Raw genomic sequence first — 17,880 nt, forward strand, 5'->3', positions numbered from 1 at the left:
GAGCATCCCAAATCCTGCCCAGGCACACCAGCATCTCCCTGAGCATCCCAAATCCTGCCCAGGTACCACCACAGCATCTCCCAGAGCATCCCAAATCCTGCCCGAGCACCACCACAGCATCTCCCTGAGCATCCCAAACCCTGCCCAGGCACACCAGCATCTCCCAGAGCATCCCAAATCCTGCCCAGGCACACCAGCATCTCCCAGAGCATCCCAAATCCTGCCCAGGCACACCAGCATCTCCCAGAGCATCCCAAATCCTGCCCAGGCACTCCAGACTGACTGATCTGCTCTCCCTGGCATCCCCGCTCCCAAGCAGCTTTCAAAGCCCGTCCTGGCTGCTCCGGAGCTGGCAGCCACTATAGCAAAGTCATTGTTTAGGCAAGGTAAAGTGACCTCTGTTTACTCGGACAGCTCAGCCGCCTGCAGGGAATAACTGGCTCGGAGATAAGTGAAAATGTGGCTGGGAAAGCTTCGCGTTCTCTGCCACAATGAGCTGAATGTTCGGGCAGTTCATGCCCTCTCTCCTGCAGTTTCTCCAGCCCTTTGATTTATTATCTGCAGCCAGACAGCCAATGACCCCATCCCGCCGCAGCGAGCCAAGGACAGATGAGAGACTTGTTCAGCTCAGCGTATTTTCTGATCCCAATAAATACCCCGTTAATTATCATAAGCTGCCAGGCACCTGCCATAAGTTGTTTATTAAAGAATAGCGTTAACCAAATCGGGCCTTTTTTTTGTTTGTTTGTTTTTTTTCCAGCACGCATTTCCTCCTCCAGTAAGGCCAGTGAATTCCAGCTGGGCTCAGGGAATGGCTCGGCAGGGTCAGGAGCGGAGCGCAGGAACCGCGGCCGCGGTGACTCAGGAGCGGCTCTGAGTCACGGAGCTGCTCCGGCTTCCTCCGTGCTCCGGGGGGGTGGAGGTCGGAATTTCCTGCTGGCCCTTGGCCTTGTAAATCACCACGTCCTGTTGGAGCAGCGCTGCTGGAAGGTCAGGGAGCGGGAGAGCTGCGGCTGCTGCCCAGTCCACCTGCTCGGGAGAGGAGAGGTGGGAACGCGCTCCCGGTACCGCGGCAGCACCCCGGCTCTTCTTGCTCCACACAAAATTCATCATTCAGTGTGCCCTGACATCTTCAGATTCCTGACAACCTCACTGGAGCCACACATTGCCCGTCCAGCAAAGCACAGACCCAAATCTCCTCCTACACGAAGAGATACAGCCCCAGTGATTTCTCTGCCCTGAAATGAGGAGCCCTAAAAGCCAGCGTGGCATCAATTCCACCTATGGATTTCAAGGTGAAAACCAAAATGTTGGGTGGAGGTCCTGGGATAAATCCAACCCTGTGAAAGTCTTCTCAGTTGAATTTAATTTGAGTTGTGGCTGGAAAGATTTCACTGTCCCAAAGAACTCATGGAGGAGCAGTGCCACAATGAGCGAGAAAAGCCAGAGGGTAACTGAGACAATGGACCATGGATAATCAGGAAGGGAATGAAGCTTTTTAGCCATGTGAAGATCACCTTGCAGAGCAAACCCAACTGCCCAAAACCAGTGTTTGAGGTAGGAGGCTGAATGCTGAAAAGGAAAAGAAGGATGCTGCTGGTACTCAGCAGAATTCCTGGTCATCCCCCAGGGATGGTGACAAGTTTATTCTACACCAAAAGCATGTCCAAGAGGGAGAACAAGCTCAGCACACCTTGGCTCTTGTTCCTTCAGACTCCACACAAAGCTGACAGACAGATTTACTCCCAGGCTCACCTGGCCATGTTGAACATGTTGAACAGCTTTAATCACTCCACTCAGAAGAATTATTAAATATTACCCAGTGACAAAGAATCTTACACAGCAACATAACAGCCCCTACCACCATGGGGTTATAATCCCTTGCCAACAAGTGGGTGGGACTTTTAAACCTTTATTTTCAACCCTGCACCTTCACACTGCTTTCATTTCATCCCTTCTAGCTGAATTTGCTTTAATTATTGCAAGGAAAATTGTCCCAGTGTCCAGCCAATGGAGACAGAGAGATCCCCAGCCCAGCCCAGGACTGCTAAAAGCATTTGTGACACCGATACTGCCTGGGGAGTTTGTGGATGGTCAGACCTGAATGGATTTTGACACATCCTAAAAATATTATGGTTTTTGAGAGAGATCAGCTGGTTCCCATCAGACTTTCACATCTTATCTGGGAGATGACGGCTCTTGGAGCATCTTTTGGAGCCTGTCATTATCCAAGGGCATCAAAGACTTGTACAAAACATTTCCATGAGAAATACAGACAGGTAGAACCACAAGGAGATTAAACCTGAGTAGGTTTTGACCAAAACCAAGACACTCATCTTTATCAGCCAAAGGCAATTCCCCCCTGCAGGTGCTCCTGAAGGACAGTGGGTGGATTTCCATCACTCAACATTTCAAAATCAAGGCTGGGTATTTTTCATCCAGACAGGGAAGTCTTTTGGCCAGCAGTGCCCAGAAGGTCGGAGCAGGCAGTGCTGAGGATCCTGGCTGGCTCCAGCACCTCCCCAGCGCTCACCTACAGCAGCACTTGTTGTTCACAGCCAGCCTGTTTCCCCACGGATGACCAGACCTGACCCTGCTTAGATTACAGAAGTTAAAGGGTCCAGAAGTGAGGAAAACAGGAAATCCAAACAGTGAAAATCTCAGCAATAACGTTTCCTAACAAAGACCTTCAGATCTCGCTCCGGGCCAGCAGCTGTCTTGGTGACGTCCAGAAAGGGCCATGTTCAGCCTGGTCCTTCTGCCATTTCTTTTTACCCTGTTTATTTTTCTATACTGTGACATTTTCCTCCTTTTTTAAAGGTTTGGTCATAAACCAGGGCGCTAATCCAGACCTAAGAAAACAGACATGAATGCACGTACCCCATGTGCTTCCATGACATGGAATTTTCCCTACAGAAAATCGAGCCTGTGCACCACTTAAATCCCCTTTTGGGGCCACAAAATTGGGATTGGATCCTTCAGGGATCTGAAATGAGATGATCCACAGCTTAATTTATTGCAGCACAACCTCTGGGGCTGCAAAGCAACTCCAAACATGATCCTGGTGAGGAATGATGAGCTTCATTTTGAAGAATAATATCATTTTTGTTTTGGTGCTTCTGCATTTTCGACCTCACCCAAATCTCCTGACCAAATATTCTGTACAAGTTTGGCTGTGGTACAGCTGTGGGCCAAATCTGTGGGTGGCACAAATTGGCATCACTCCTGTGCCACTGGGTCATCAGTGAAGAACCTATCTTGGTTCTTCCCAGAGCCCGTTGTGGGAATTTAAAGAGATTGGAGAGGAATTTTTAAGGTCTTGTTGTTTTGTGTTCGAATTTTAAGTTTCCTCCCGGGTGGTTTTGGGGGTGAAATGAGCTTTTTCCTCCCCGGCAGGGCAGGGTTTTTGCCATTACACTGCCATCTAGTGCTGCGAGCTCGCAAGGGAAAACAGCCCAGACCTGGAGGGGCCACCACCGGCAAGAGCCAAGCTCGGAAAAGGGGGTCCAGGAGCAATTGAAATCCAATTAAATAAACACAATCGCCAAGTGCACAGCCAGTGGTGGCCCTCAGCCATGGTAAAGTAACAAAACACTTCCAACAGAAGGAATTGCATAGAAGCTCATCCATTTTCCAGTTGTTCTCCATGGTTGGGGACATTCATTTGAAACTAAAAGTCTCCAAATCCAGCTGCTCACCTGGTACCAGGTGTTCTCCAAGCTGCCACCAAGAAAAAGGAATTTTTCATGAGAAGAACCCTCCTGAAACCCCCGAATGCTTCCAGCCATGTCTTTTCCAGCTTTCCTGGATCTCCTCCTCAGCCCAACTCCCTCCTGCCTTCAGCTCAGTTGTATCACAACATCTGGGCCAAATTTATTCTCTTTGTAATTGATTTCAGTGGTTTCCACCATGGGCTTTTTGGAGTCCCTCTCCACAGCCATCAGTGTGATCAGCATCCAGAAAGGATTTTCTAAACCAGCACTTCACAGCACTCACAGAAACCCTCCCCACGCTCAAGGACCGGGCAGCAAAGTTCAAACTCAACATCTGAGCACTCACAGAGTGACCTTTACGAGTTAAAAAACCCCAGTCCTGAGGTTTTACTCACGCAGAGGATATTTGTCCTCAGTGGAATGTGTGTCAGAGGGCGTGAAAGTGAGAGTGTCTTGAGGTTACTGATTGTTCAGCCTCATAGTGGATGAATCATATGATAACACCACAGCAACATCCTGCAGCATTGTTGGGAGCCTCTATTTCTGGCACTGTGTCCCTGCTCTGCCTCGTGAGCAAATGTTATTTGTGCTCTGCCACAGAAAACCCAAACCAAGCACACTGGACGCTCCTCCTGCAGGCACCAGCCGAAATCCCAAGCGCCTCACTGAGCCTCCAGACACCCTCTGGAGTGATGGGTGGTGCTAACGGGGCTGGGATGGGGACCTGAGGAACAATATTTGTGTTTCCTTGGCCACAGCTGAGCTCAGTGGGAATATCAGGGATCTTGGGAGGCACTGGGTGCTGAGGGAACGAGCTCAGCAGTGCAGGTCAGATTTATCTCTGCCTGTTTTCCCTTCTGGATGACCATGAGAAAATAATTTCAGCTTTTTTCCCTCCTTTTTGTCTCTCCAGAGCTGCAATCCATGGCCCTGCTGCTCTTCGAGCACACTCAACTTCCTTTGCCAACCTAAACACGGAATGAGGATCTTTAAGGTCTTTTCCAGCCCAAACCACTGATTCCACCTGTGGGAAGCCAAACACGGCGTGGCACAGTAAAGCGGATTTTGGGATTGCAGGAAAAAAAAAGACCAAGGATCTGCAGGATGAAAATCCAGCTGGGATCCCAGTTTGGAATTTCAAGCACATATTTCCAATTCCTAAACAGCACAGGTGGGGCTCCAGGGGCACAGACATGAGATCTGGCTGCTTTGGGGTGCAGATCCAGCTGCTCCATGGATCCCTTCCTTGGGAAAGGTTTGCTGTAGGAACTCTTGGAATAGCCACACTTAGGGCAGAGGCCCTTCCTGAGGTGATGGCAGGATTTTGGCCTCTGGTTTGGGATTCTGGTCCCAAAACATCAACAAATGGAGATCATATTTCAGCCATAATCCCACAAGATTCCAGGGAACCGTGATGGAAACACCCTGGGAAAAATCAGGATAATGGTGCAACAACATTTTCGTGGGGAATGACACCGGGAAAAACCTTTATATCCTGTAAAACTCCATTAAAAAACTTTCAAACAAATGTTTTATCTCTCATTAGAAATTACTTTTTGTGTTTTACCTCTGAGTAGTTTTCATATTTTTTCACATATTAAAGAAAAATCAAATGTCAACACAGAACCCTTTTAATCCATCCCTTGTGAATACACATTGCCTTTTTAAAATTGTCAATATTTTGATGAAATGGCAAATTCTGATCAAATCTATTTTTTTAGGAAGAGGAAAACCTTCCTTCAGAGAAAGTCTGGGCCTGTTTCTGAAAAGAGCTAAATCTGAAATATTTTGCAGGAATTATCTTCTGTTTAACTCTAAAACCAACAAATTTCTCAAACACCACTAAATGATCACCATTATTATTTTTCCATCTCCACTGGAAACACTTGCAGGGTTTCAAGCACTACTTGCAGTAGGAATTTCCAGGATGTTCCCTCTAATAGGAAGGAGATTTTTAAAAAATCTAGGGGATTAGCCACACATCTTCCATTAAAACTAAAGCACCCTTGACTGCTTTACAATCTCATGAGATTAATTTGAAGAAAATCTATTTAAAATGAATGTAAAAGTGGGCCAATATTAAAATGTGGGAGCTGAATCCCTTTTCAGTGCAGTGGGATCGGATGGGAATTTCCACACGTGCAGCACCCTAAAGGTGCTGCTCTGGATTCTGAACAGCATTAAAATGATTCCATTTTAATTGAAATCATTTAGCTCCACGTCAAACGCTGAAACCAAAACCATCTCCAAAAAGAAAAAAAAATTGGTTTAAAGTCAAACAAGCAAATGAGGACGTCAGCAAGGGAAAGCAGAGACTCTTTATGAGGTCATGTTTACTATTTTGGCTTTGAATCTTTGGATCATTTGATCCCATTTTTCTGCTTTCACATCCCAAACCTTAACCCGGCTCTGACACAAGCCCAGAGTCCAACATAACCCCAAAATCCGACAGCGCCTCCTCGGCTTCCAGCACCCCCCTGAGCATTCCTTGCTCCAAAGAGAGGAAAAAAAAATCCTGTCAAATTCAAAAAATATCTTCAGCTCTGCCTCCTCCTCATTTCCTGACTGCAGGCAGAGCGGAAATAGCTACATTTCCTGAGCAGGGCTGTTCTCCAGGGCATGGCAGGCAGGCTGTCTGTCTGTCTGTCTGTCTGCAGCAGCAGGGGCTGCGGGCTGGGCTGGGCTCAGGAGAATCCCTGTGTTTCCAGAGGAGCTGGGATAAAGGCACTGAGGTGCAAGGGATACCCAGGGTGCTGAGGAGGCAGGAAAGGGAGGGGATGGGAGGATAAAAATGTGTTTAAAAGGGGAAAATAGGGGAAAGAGTGAGACAGAGGAGAGTTACCAGCATCCAGGATCTGTGTGCAGTGAAAGCAGATGGAACTGCAAAGTCCCCCAGATTTGTCTGTGTTCTGTATATCCTTAGGCTATACTCCAGATAAAGGGAATCTGTTTGGCCCTAATTCCTTTGAAGGTTTATAGATCCTTATTCCATATTCTGTATTTAGGGAACCTATTTGGCCCCGATTCCTCTGAAAGGGGTGTTTATATACCCTTATTCTATATCTTTATTCCATATTCTGTATGTAGGGGATCCATTTGGTCCCAGCTCCTCTGAATGGGGTGTTCATATATCCTTATTCCACACCCTTAGTCTGTCTTCTTTACACAGGAAATCTTTGTGGTCCCAGTTCTTCTGAAGGGGGTACAGGTACACCCTTATTCTATACCTTGATTCCAAATTTTGGATATAGGGAATCTATTTTGCCTCAATTTCTCTGAAGGAGGGTGTTTATATACCCTTATTTTATATCCTTATATTCTTTATGTAGGGAAGTATTTGGTCCCAATTCCTTTGAGGGAGCTGTTTTCATACCCATATTTTATATCTTTTGTCTACATTCCATATATAGGAATCCATTTTGGCCAATTCCTTTGGAAAGAGGGTTTCTATATCCTCATTCTACATCTTTATTCCATATTCTGTATATAGGGAACCCATTTGGCCCCAATTCCTTTGAGAGGGGTGTTTATACATCCTTATTTTTTATCTTTATTCCATATTCTGTATATAGAGAACCCATTTGGTCCAAATTCCTTTGAAAAGGGATGTTCATACACCCTTATTTTATATCCTTATTCTAAATTCTTTATTTAGGGAATCTTTTTGATCCCAATTCCTCTGAAGGGGGTGTTTCCATACCCTTATTCCAATTCTGTATTTAGGGAATCCATTTGGTCTCAACTCCTTTGAAGGGAGATTGTTTTCCTGCAAACCTCAGTCACATTCGACAACAACAAAAAAGCAATTTATAAAGACAACATAAAAGCTTGGTTGTAGCAGGATGGGAAAGGATTTAATAGCCCAGAGGGAGGGGGGAAGATGGATGAACCCAGATAACTCCTGAGAAACTCTGCAAAGAGCAAGGCACAATCCAATAAAGCCCGCAGGGAGAGCCTGATCTTCCCTCCCCTCATTGGAAATCCATCCTGCCTCGGCTCCTCGTGGCCAGGAGAGTCTCTGATTATCCAGGGGAGTGTCCAAAAGAGCCCAAACACCTTTCAGGGAGTGATCCTGCACTGCTCTACTCAACAGAATTTTGGGGTTTTTTTCCCCTACTTTATTGTTGCAATGTCTACAGAAAAAGGGGCTGAGAGCTTGAACCTGATTCACCTTTCAGCTGTAATCTCCCAAAAGCTGGGTCCTAAAATTTGGGTTTCCCAAAAGTTGAGTCCTAAAAGTTGGGTTTCTCAAAAGAAGAGTCCTAAAAGTTGGGTTTCCCAAAAGTTAAGTTTCCCAAAAAATTGAGTCCTAAAAGTTTGGTTTCTTAAATGTTTGGTTTCTCAAAAGTTTGGTTTCCCAAAATTTGGGTTGCCCAAAAGTTGGGTTGCCCAAAAGCTGGGTTTTCTAAAAGTTGAGTCCCAAAAGCTGGGTTTCCCAAAAGGGGATTTGCCATTCTCAACTCTTTGTTTTGGTGCTTTAAATCCCAAATAAAGAGATTTAGGCAGACCTTGGGGTAAATCAGCCAACCCTAAAGTAGAGGAAATGATGGACACTTCCAGTCTCAACTCTGGATTTTAAATTATTTAAATTAGCCACGAAGATCTCGTTTGCAGAGGCAGTTTGAGGAAAAATAATAAAAAATTACAGGTATAAGAGCCTAACTCCTATTCTAATTAACAAATAATCTCCAAAAATGGCCCTCAGTGACCTGAGGTCACCCCATGGCTTTGCCTGATGGGAAACTGGTTTGGACTTGAACCCTGCATCATCTCTCAAAGAGGATGCCAGCTGAAAAAACTGATAAAAAGAAGTTTACTTGCTGAAAACATCACCTCAACCCAACCAGCATCAAACCCAATCAATCTGCTGAGCTGCCCCATTTTTCACCCACAAAACATCTTTGCTTTGGTAATTATCAATCACCCTTCTGCAGAAAGGTTCCTCCAATGTTTTTTTTTTAACTACTCAATCCTTGGAGAGACAGATGAATTTTAATGATTTAGATTATTAACCTAAAGGTTGATCCAGACTGGGAGGAACAGAATAATTTGTTTAATCATTATTATTATTTATAATTATTTAACATAGGGGAGAAAAATATCACCTTAAATGTCATCATGATGCTTTTTTAATTGCCTCGGATGAAATTCAGAATAATCATTACTCTGTAAATGTATACAGATCTAATTTTAAATACCCTAAGATGCTGGATATTTCTATGGAAAATGCAGGGGATGCATATTCATTATCGAGTAGGGAATTGCAAAGACAGAAAAGAATTGATCAACCAGTTATTGAAAATTAATTCTTTTCCCAATTCACAGCTGGGCTGTTATCTGACATGAGGAAGAAAAAGAAGCTGAGCCAGGTAATTTTTCTTTTTCTCTCATTCCAGAACTTTAGGATGTGCCCTTTAGGAGGGAGGATGATTTGTGGATGCCTACGAACGTGCTTTTAATTTGTAATATTTGTATTGTGGAGTTATCTGCACTAAGAGTGGTCACCCTGAGGGATGCCCAGCACAAGGAAAACTTCCATCTGTGAGGAATATTGGAGCCCAGCCCCACATGGGGTGTGCTAACACAAAAAAATCAGTAATTTCAAAGGAATTATTGCTGCTTTCGTTTGCTCTGGTGTTTGTTGGGGGTTTTTTTAGTTCATGCTGCTTCTTTCTGGAGATGAACAGCATAAAAAGAAATGCTTTGGGATGGAATAGATTCCCCAGAGCAGCTGTGGCTGCCCCATCCCTGGAAGTGTCCAGGGCCAGGTTGGGACAGTGGAAGGTGTCCCTGTCCCTGTCAGGGGTGGAAGGAGAAGAGGTTTAATGTCCTGTCCAACCCAAACCATTCTGGGGTTCAATGAAGGACAATCCTGTGTAGGACCAGCATCTCCAGGGAATTAACAGCAGAAAAGTGGGATAAGGGGCTGCAATCCTTTCCTGTGACCCTACAAACACTCCCTAAACCAGGTTCAGTCCAATGGAGTGAAATGGATTCATTCCTATCCAGAGGAGTGAAATGGGAACTGGGCCCTCCCAGAGCCCACCCTGCCCATCCCTGCATGTTCTGGGAGTCTGGGATCAGTTTAAGAGCTCAATTTTCCAAGAACACCCACCAGCACCGCCCCAAGGGGCTGCAGGGATGCCCCAGGGCACATTCCTGACAGGAAAACTGCACATATAAACCAAAATCTGTTAAGAGAAAAGCCAAGGATCCCCCAGCCCAGTGCCAGGCAACACAAAGCTCCTGAATTTGCTGGACTTGCAGCAGGTAACCCTGCATTTCTCCCTGCTCACACTTGATTTTCCAAAGCCCTTTGGACTTGCAGCAGGTAACCCTGCATTTCTCCCTGCTCACACTTGATTTTCCAAAGCCCTTTGTCCCACAGTTAGGGCAAGGCCTGCCCGTTTCCCACCCCGTCCCTGTGTCCGTGCTGGGGACAGGCCCCACGAGCCCGGGCTGAGGGAAACATTTAAACATTTGCATTTTCATTGGCACAGGTACAGCATTCAGAATTCTTTCAGGCCAGGCCAATTAAAACAAGCTGAAAACTGCTGAGTGAAGCAGTTTCAGGCAGGATCTGCTTACATTCCCCCTCAGAGAAAAGCGGGGGGCCCACTCGCTGTAACTCTCTCCCTCTCTGCACAGCGTGGGTTTTGCGCTTTTTTTTCCCATTTTTTTTTCCCCTTTTCTTTTTAAGGTGGAATAACTTGTGCCCTTTACACAGGGCCTCTAAGAGATGGGTGGCAGGACTTGAGAATGTGGCTTCGTTTTCAAACCAGGCTGTAAAACCAAATCGAGGCATGGGAAATTTTTTTTTAAAAAAATACAAGGGGGAAAAAAATAAAGAAAAAACCACCAACCCCAAAATTGGTAACTCTGCACAGATTAACACACTTTACCTCCTTCACAAACCTTGCATGGTATTTTCTTAAAAAGGAATAAAGCCACATAATTAGCAATCAGTTGAAGCCTAAGGCTTTTCTGCCACCACAGAGACTATTCAATGCCTACTGGCTCCCCTAACACACTCCTATTACTCTTGGGTTTCATTTTGGACAGCCTCTTTCAAACCTCAGCTGTGTTGTAAATGCAAACTGACAGGTTAAAAGATACCATTTTTAAACCCCTGAGCAAATAAAAGAAAATAAAATTAAAAAGCCCGTCCTACCAGGGCTGCTTTATTTTACAGTGATAATCCTCCAGCGCTGCAAGAAGGTGGGAGGAATGATGAAGGGTCCCAGGGATGGAAGGATATGTGGTCCAAAGGGTCAGGATTCTGCATCCATTCTTTTATCCTGAAAAAACCCCTTTTATTGGCAGTGCCCTTTCCAGAGTGGCTCTTCCAAACCCCTGCATGCCAGGGCTGCCACAGAGAAAACACCTGCACATGCCCCTGCATCGATCCGGGGGGAAAATGGGCTAATCCAGCAGAACAAACCACGGCACAGGGATTTGCATTTGTTTTCATGGCTCTGAATGAGGCTGTGTCACTCCTGGGCTCAGGCTGAATGAGGGGAAATGTGTATTGAATGGAAAATTTGGGTCCATTTGGGGTCAAGCTGTGGTTTCAAGCGGTGACAGAAGCCAGAGGGGTCCGAATCCAAATTTCTTTTCACCTTGATGAAGCAGCACTGGGCTCATACAAACACCAACAGTTCCCATCAATGCCTGAGCACCCAGAGCAACCAGAAACTAAATCATAAACCTGCCACGTCATCCCTCACCTAATTGTCACCAAGATGTTAATGAGAGGCACAGGAGGAACAAAACAGGTGACAGCTGGAGCGAACAGAAAGGATTGGAGACAGCAGAAACACCAGATTCCTTAGATCATCCCTGAGAGGAGACAATTCTCTTCTCTTTGCATTCAGAGCCCTGCTCCAGGAACAAGCTGGCCCTAGGGACTGGGAAAGTAGGACATGAGGACTATTCTGGATCAAAATCCTTTTCTTTTTCAAAGGCTGCTGGCTGCCCTGCTGAACGACCTCGAGCAGCTCAGCTCGTCACCTGCCACACAGGTGCCTACAAAGGCATTTATTGATTCCATCAGGCCAGACAAAGAACAGACAGCATCAATCCCTGAAGCACACAGAACGTGCCATGAGCATCCTGTGATCCCAGCTCTGCCTGCACCGAGAGCATGGGGTTATTGATCTCTGAAAGGGTGAGTGGATCCCCAAATTTAATCATAGAGGGCAGTGTGTGATATTCACGTGGGGACTTTGATGCTGCAGTGTGAGGCACTTGAAAGGACACAGCTGATCACCTCCCCTTCCTGCCCTGCTCCACAGCCCCACCTCTCCTCTCAAATAACACCTCCCATCCCTCTTATCCAGAAGCAATAATGTCTTTTATCTGTCAGAAATTTTTCCTGCTGTCTTCCCCTCACTGAGGAACCTCATTTAGTGTCCACCTGGATTCACCTCTCCACAGCAAAAAGCAAACAACGAACAAAAAACATCCTCCAGGCAGAGATCTCCTCTCCAGGTGTAGGCAAGGATTGGACCGAGCAGGTGATGGTCAGTGGAAATCCAGGTAAAAAGGGAAAGAATACAAAGAAAATCTTTGCAATGGCCTACCTTGAGGTGGATCAAGGTTCCACCTACCTGGGACACTTTCTAGTGACATTTGCTAAGCTCATCCCCCAAGCTGGGGTTCCCTCAGCCAAGCCCTACTAGGCAGCTTTTCCTCCTGGTCTTCAAGAGGGAGAAAAATAGAGGCAAAAAATCAAAGAGAGGATCAGGAAACACTCACTTGGCCACGTCCTGAGCAATTCCCAAGACGTGAGCGAGCCCAGGTTTCCTGCTGTCCCCTCAAAGATGGTATTTTCCACTCCCACCTTTCTCCCTCCTACTTATCTCCCTCCCCCTGGCCCCCTGAGCCTGCCTGAGTCCAGCAGTGCAGATTAGATGCCGAGCAATGCACGGAGCCCTGACTCCCCCAGACAGCCTGGAGAGATAAAAGCAGCCAAACACTGTCCAGAGACAGCGAGGGCAGAGCCGGGCTCCCAGCGGCTCCCTCTGGGTGATGCCTGGAACTGGGGACACTCCAGCAAGCTGGCCTGCGAGTCCTAGAAGCAGAAACACTTCTTTCTGCTCCCTGCACTTAAATATTAATCAAATTTTCCAAAATATCCAATGGAAACCTTCTTTGAGCATCAAGGGGTGCAAAGGAGCAGCCACTGCCAACCTGCAGGAGTGCAGCTCTGCTGTGGCTTCACACCTCTGTTTGCCCCTCAAATGACCCAACAGCACCTCGTGGCATTATTAGGGTTCATCCCATCTGTGTCCCCACAGCTGACCCTGAGAGCAGAGGCCCAGCAGAGCTGTCCCCTCTGTCCCTCTCTGGCTGTGCTGGCAGAGCTGGGGGTGGCACAGCGATATAAACACGAGTGGCACGGCGGGGACGCGCTGGGCAGCGCAGTGCCCGGGGGATTCTGTCACATTTATCTTGGAGCCATCAGGCAGAGCACACAAAAGGACCATTCAGGGCAACCCAGCACCAGAAACAAAGCAGATGCTTCGGGGAAGTTTGCAAAGGCCCCGGCACAGAAGGTTGGCAAAGCTCCTCTCCCAAATCAGGGCCCATCTCCTTGGCAGCACCGGGAGCCCTGGAGCAGCCCCGTGCCAGTGGCACTGTTCGGAGGAAGGGCAGCCTGGGGGACAAAGCCTGGCAGGGAGCAGGGATGCAGAACTAAACCAATGCTCAGAGGCCACCAGAGCTTTTAAACTCTTCCACCACATTTGGCTGGTGAGGTCTATTTGGTGCTTTTGGTTTCTTTTCCCCCCTCGCTGTTTTGGCAGATTAAGGAGTGGAAAGGGACAGCAAAACCTTCCATCTGACCTGCTGGGAGCTTTGCTCTTGGTGAAACACCCCAGAGGTCAAGGTGCAGAGAATGTGAATTAGAGGTGAGGTTTCAGAGGCTGCAGGGTGGCACTGAGTGGTTTTGAAGCTCTCCTAAAAGAGGATGCAATAAATCAGATCTAGAACCAGGGACTGGTCCAAGCAAGGTCAGTTTTCTATCTGGAAAGCGTAAGGGAAGATTCAAAAGCTTTAAATGAGGAAAAAAAACCCCAACCAACAAAAACCAGTTTGTAATGATCTTCCTACTTATTTAAAGACCAATACAAGCTGCTTTTTTGCTCCTAGCTGGTATTTCAGGAATGAGCCTGACCAAAGGCACCTGGTCTGGTTTTACAGACGGAACCGCTTTTGGAAAGGAGTCAGATGGGATTTGGACAAAAAAAACGGAGGCCCAGACACAGAGGCTGCCCTGGGAGAGCGTACCAGCTGTCTGCTCAGCCTCAAACCTCTCATCATGTGCTTGCAGGGAAGGCAGGGGGACCTGTTAGGGGCGGCTCAGCTCCGTGCTCGGGGCCAGCGGGCGTCGGAGCGGCTCCATCGCCTCGGACGGAAAACCCTGGCTCCAGGGAAACTGCAGACTCTGAGCAGAGACTGTAAACAGCAGCATGGGCAAAGATGGATGTTGGAACTCGGGAGAGCAGCAGGAGGAAGCTTGGCAGGGCCTGGATGGCCAAAGCACCTGCTGGCCCTGAACTGGGAGGTTTGCAGTGTCCAGTATAAACCAGCCCTGCCCTCACCACCAGCCTGGCACAGCCCCATCCAACACTGCCATGTGCAGGATGGGGAACACAGCGATCCAGCACTGCCTCAAAGCAAAACAAATCCTGGAAAGAAACGTGTGAAAAACTACTGCAGGGCCCTCCTTGAACTCTTGAAACCCTCAGCCCTGCTCTCAGACAATCCAGCAGGATTTAGGAGCGGGCAGACTGCAATGTCTGCTTTCTGTGCATCAGTTCTGAGAGCCTGGGGTTCTCAGGGCTGTCCTTCATTGAATGCCAGGATGGTTTAGGTTGGAAGGAACCTTAAAGCTCATCCACTTCCACCCCTGGGACACCTTCCACTGTCCCAGGTTGCTCCAAGACCCATCCAGCCTGGCCTTGGGCACTTCCAGGGATCCAGGGGCAGCTCCAGCTGCTCTGGGCACCCTGTGCCAGGGCCTGCCCAGCCTCTGATCATCTCCCTAACATCTCGTCTTAACCTCTCCTCTTGTCATTTAAAATTGACAACATTTAATTCTAAGCTGAGCAGCACCTCACTTCATCACCCCATCCACTCTGGGAGCTTTGTGCAGTGAATTCACTCAGGCTCACGTACGGGAGGCTCTGATCTGCACACAGGGCCTCTTGCTGCTGCCACGAAGCAGGAAAATGCCAAACATGGCTCATACCAATCCCACCTCTCACTAATCTGTTTTGTCAGCTCATCAGAATCTTGAAAGCAACCTTTAAGTGCTGGGAGGCATCCTGGTTTCTAATTAGGCTCAGTCAGATTTTGTGGTTTAGTCAAGCCAACCTGGCTCACTGCTGCAGCTTCAAACATGTGCACTTGAAATCAGTTTTTCCACTCAGAAAAAGATAAGGTCCCCAGTTTCCTCCCCTCAGATAAGCTGAAGGAGAAAGGAACATGAAGTCATGTCCCTGCCAGCCCAAATCCGTGTGGTTCTGTGTCCCATCTCCAGAGCCCCAGCTGTGCTTTACTGGCATCCAAAGCCAGAAATGGAAGCACAGGATACTCCAAGGGGTGGAGAATAAAAGAATCCAGGGATTTCCAAGCCATCAGAAAAGGTCTGATGCTACTGTTCACTGCCACTATTATTTGTATTTTCAGAAGTGTCACGGTGTTCTCAGCACTTTGTAAACAACAAACCAGAACTCACAGACTTTTCCAACCAATTACAAAATGGAAAAAAAAGCAGAAAATACAGAACTGACTCACTCTGCCTGATTATAAAGCACTTTCTGAAACTTTTCATCAGCCATTTGCTTCCTATAAGAAAAAAAATTGATCAAATACAATTTACTGAATCATTTCAGCCTTGCGGCTATGTAATTCCTGATAGCAGGGAATTTCCACTGTGCCATTTTGATCACCCTTAAAGCCATCTGCAGACCCTGAGCGATCAGGGATGCTCCTCAGAGCTCTGGCAGCGAGTCCAGGGAGAAGGCACTGACCTGGTGTAGAGGTGCCACACAGAACTCGTGTTCCCTTGGAATACATCTTGAACCTTGGTAATCCCTCCTTGGCAATCCCTCCTTGGCCATGGCATTCCCTTCCCATCCAGCTGCCAAAAGGAGATCTGAAATGAAAATAATTAATGTCAATCACTCATGGTTCTGTTGTTTGGTTGGGTTTCTTTTTTTGCCTGCTAAGCATCCAAACCCATATCTTAGATAAACAAACAAAATAAAGCATTTGGCCCCAACCAAAGCCTGGCTCTGAACAAATCTGGGTAAGATCCCCGTGGCTGGGTTCTGCTGTGTGGAATCCTGTGAATTCATTCACCTCAGACGTGCTCATTATTCTGCTACCCAGACCCCAAACCCCGACTGTTCCCATGGACATGCCCTGAGGCTTGGACACATCTCACTTACCTTTAGGGGCTGCCTGAGGAAGCTGAAGGTGAGGGGCGTCCCCAGAGCCCTCCCACAATGACACAGGGGCTCCTCTGGAGGCTCCATCTCTCAGCATTAGCCACAGTGCCTCGGGGCAAGGCAAACCAACTGCTGGGAGCCAGCCAGATCCAGCTTTTCCTGTGCTCCCCCATCCTGGCTGCTCCTTGGCTCCCACCCAAGATTGATCCCACCCAGGAGAGCCCCAGCCCAGCCCCAGCTGAGGGGGCACAGGGGGCTGCCATCCCATCTTCCCAAACTTCCAGCAATTCCAGGGAATTGCTGTCCATGCGGGGCTTAAGGGCAGGCCAGCACTAAAATCCAACAGGGTGAGAAGCTGCAGAGCTCTGCCTTGTCTTTGCAGCTCCAATTTTGCCGAAAGGGGATTAATTAATGAAGAGTGGACAAGCCCACAGCGATTCCCTGGCAGCTCTGGCGCGGCGGAGCCGTCACTATGGAGATCCAGCACTCCAGGGCTGGTCCCACACGTTATCCTGGCAGGAACCCACAGCCAGGCAGGATCCCACATCCCGCTCTGGTGGAGCTCCGCCAGGGTTACCCCGGAGCCACGGGGAGGAGAGAGCTCCATCCTGGCGTGCAGATGGTTCCCCCTCTCCTTTGGAGAGCCTGAATGACTTTGCAAACCTTTGATTCCTGATGTATTCACTTCAGGAGACACAAAAGTACAAAATCTCAGCATGGATTGACTCCCTCACTTGCTTTATTTAATTTTTTTTTTTTTTTCCTTCCCACACTCCCCCACCCCTTGTCTTTTCTTTTCTTTTCTTCTCTCCCTGGACAGTTTTATAATTTTGGCCTGTGGCCAGAAAGTCTGTCCTGATTAGACTGGGCTGGCTGTGAAACACCTGCAGCCCATTAGAGCAGGAGGAGGGGAAAAAATCCCTTGTCATAGGTGAAGTAATGACCACTTCTTCCTTTGTTTTAACACTAAAAGGACAGTCAGGAGGAGAACCAAAAAAAACCACGGCTCTACCACCTCACCTGCCATTGACTGGTCTCACTGCAGCCACTGGGTCACTTTTGTCTGTAAGTGACTCCAATAATTTGTTGTCACTTCACCCCGGTGAGATTTACAGGTTATTAAATACAGCGTGCACTTGCTGCACTTGAACTGTGCCCCCTGCACCTTATTTTGTGTCTTTGTGAGGAGCTAAGCAGGAAGAAGCTTCCCTCTGGGCAGGTTACAACTGCATTGGCTTCTGGAATGTTCCTCCAGCGTCCCAGCTCAGCCACTGCCAGGGCCAGCAGAGCCTCCAGAGTGGCAAAAGGCTCCAGGAGGGGTCAGACATGAGTCCCATGGCCCCAAAAGTGTGACCAGGGCACAGCAGAGATGCAGAAGTGGCTCTCCAGGCACGGCTGAAGCTCTTGGCTCTGGCACAGCACAACATTTTTTATAATAAACACAGAAATTGCCATGGCCAGGGTACACGGTGACACCTGGGGACAGTGAGAGGCGACAACTCCCAGCTCAGCTCAAAGCCCAGCTCACTGAGCCCCTGCAGGACTCTCCACCTGCAGAGGAGCCCCACTTCTGATCCCAAAACCCCTTCCAGAGATGTGTTTGTGCATCAGGATGGCCATTCCTCCAAAGAGGGGCTTGGTGCCTGCTGAGATGTGGCAGCAAAGAGATCAAAACGTCCCTCAGATCCCTCCTGTTCAACGGGACCACA

At 47.8% G+C, this 17,880-nt stretch overlaps 1 long non-coding RNA gene across 4 annotated transcripts in view; it reads right to left on the reverse strand.

The window, feature by feature from the left end:
* LOC107214406 overlaps positions 1–17,880 on the reverse strand; it is a 131,500-nt gene that overhangs the window by 45,592 nt on the left and 68,028 nt on the right. For all 4 annotated transcript variants that reach the window (XR_001524936.3, XR_001524935.3, XR_001524933.3 and 1 more), the window contains exon 7: positions 15,752–15,876. This is a non-coding gene — a long non-coding RNA (uncharacterized LOC107214406). The remainder of the gene's footprint in view (positions 1–15,751; positions 15,877–17,880) is intronic.

Source organism: Parus major, chromosome 24, assembly GCF_001522545.3.
Source record: "Parus major isolate Abel chromosome 24, Parus_major1.1, whole genome shotgun sequence".
In the NCBI taxonomy this organism is placed as follows: Eukaryota; Metazoa; Chordata; class Aves; order Passeriformes; family Paridae; genus Parus; species Parus major.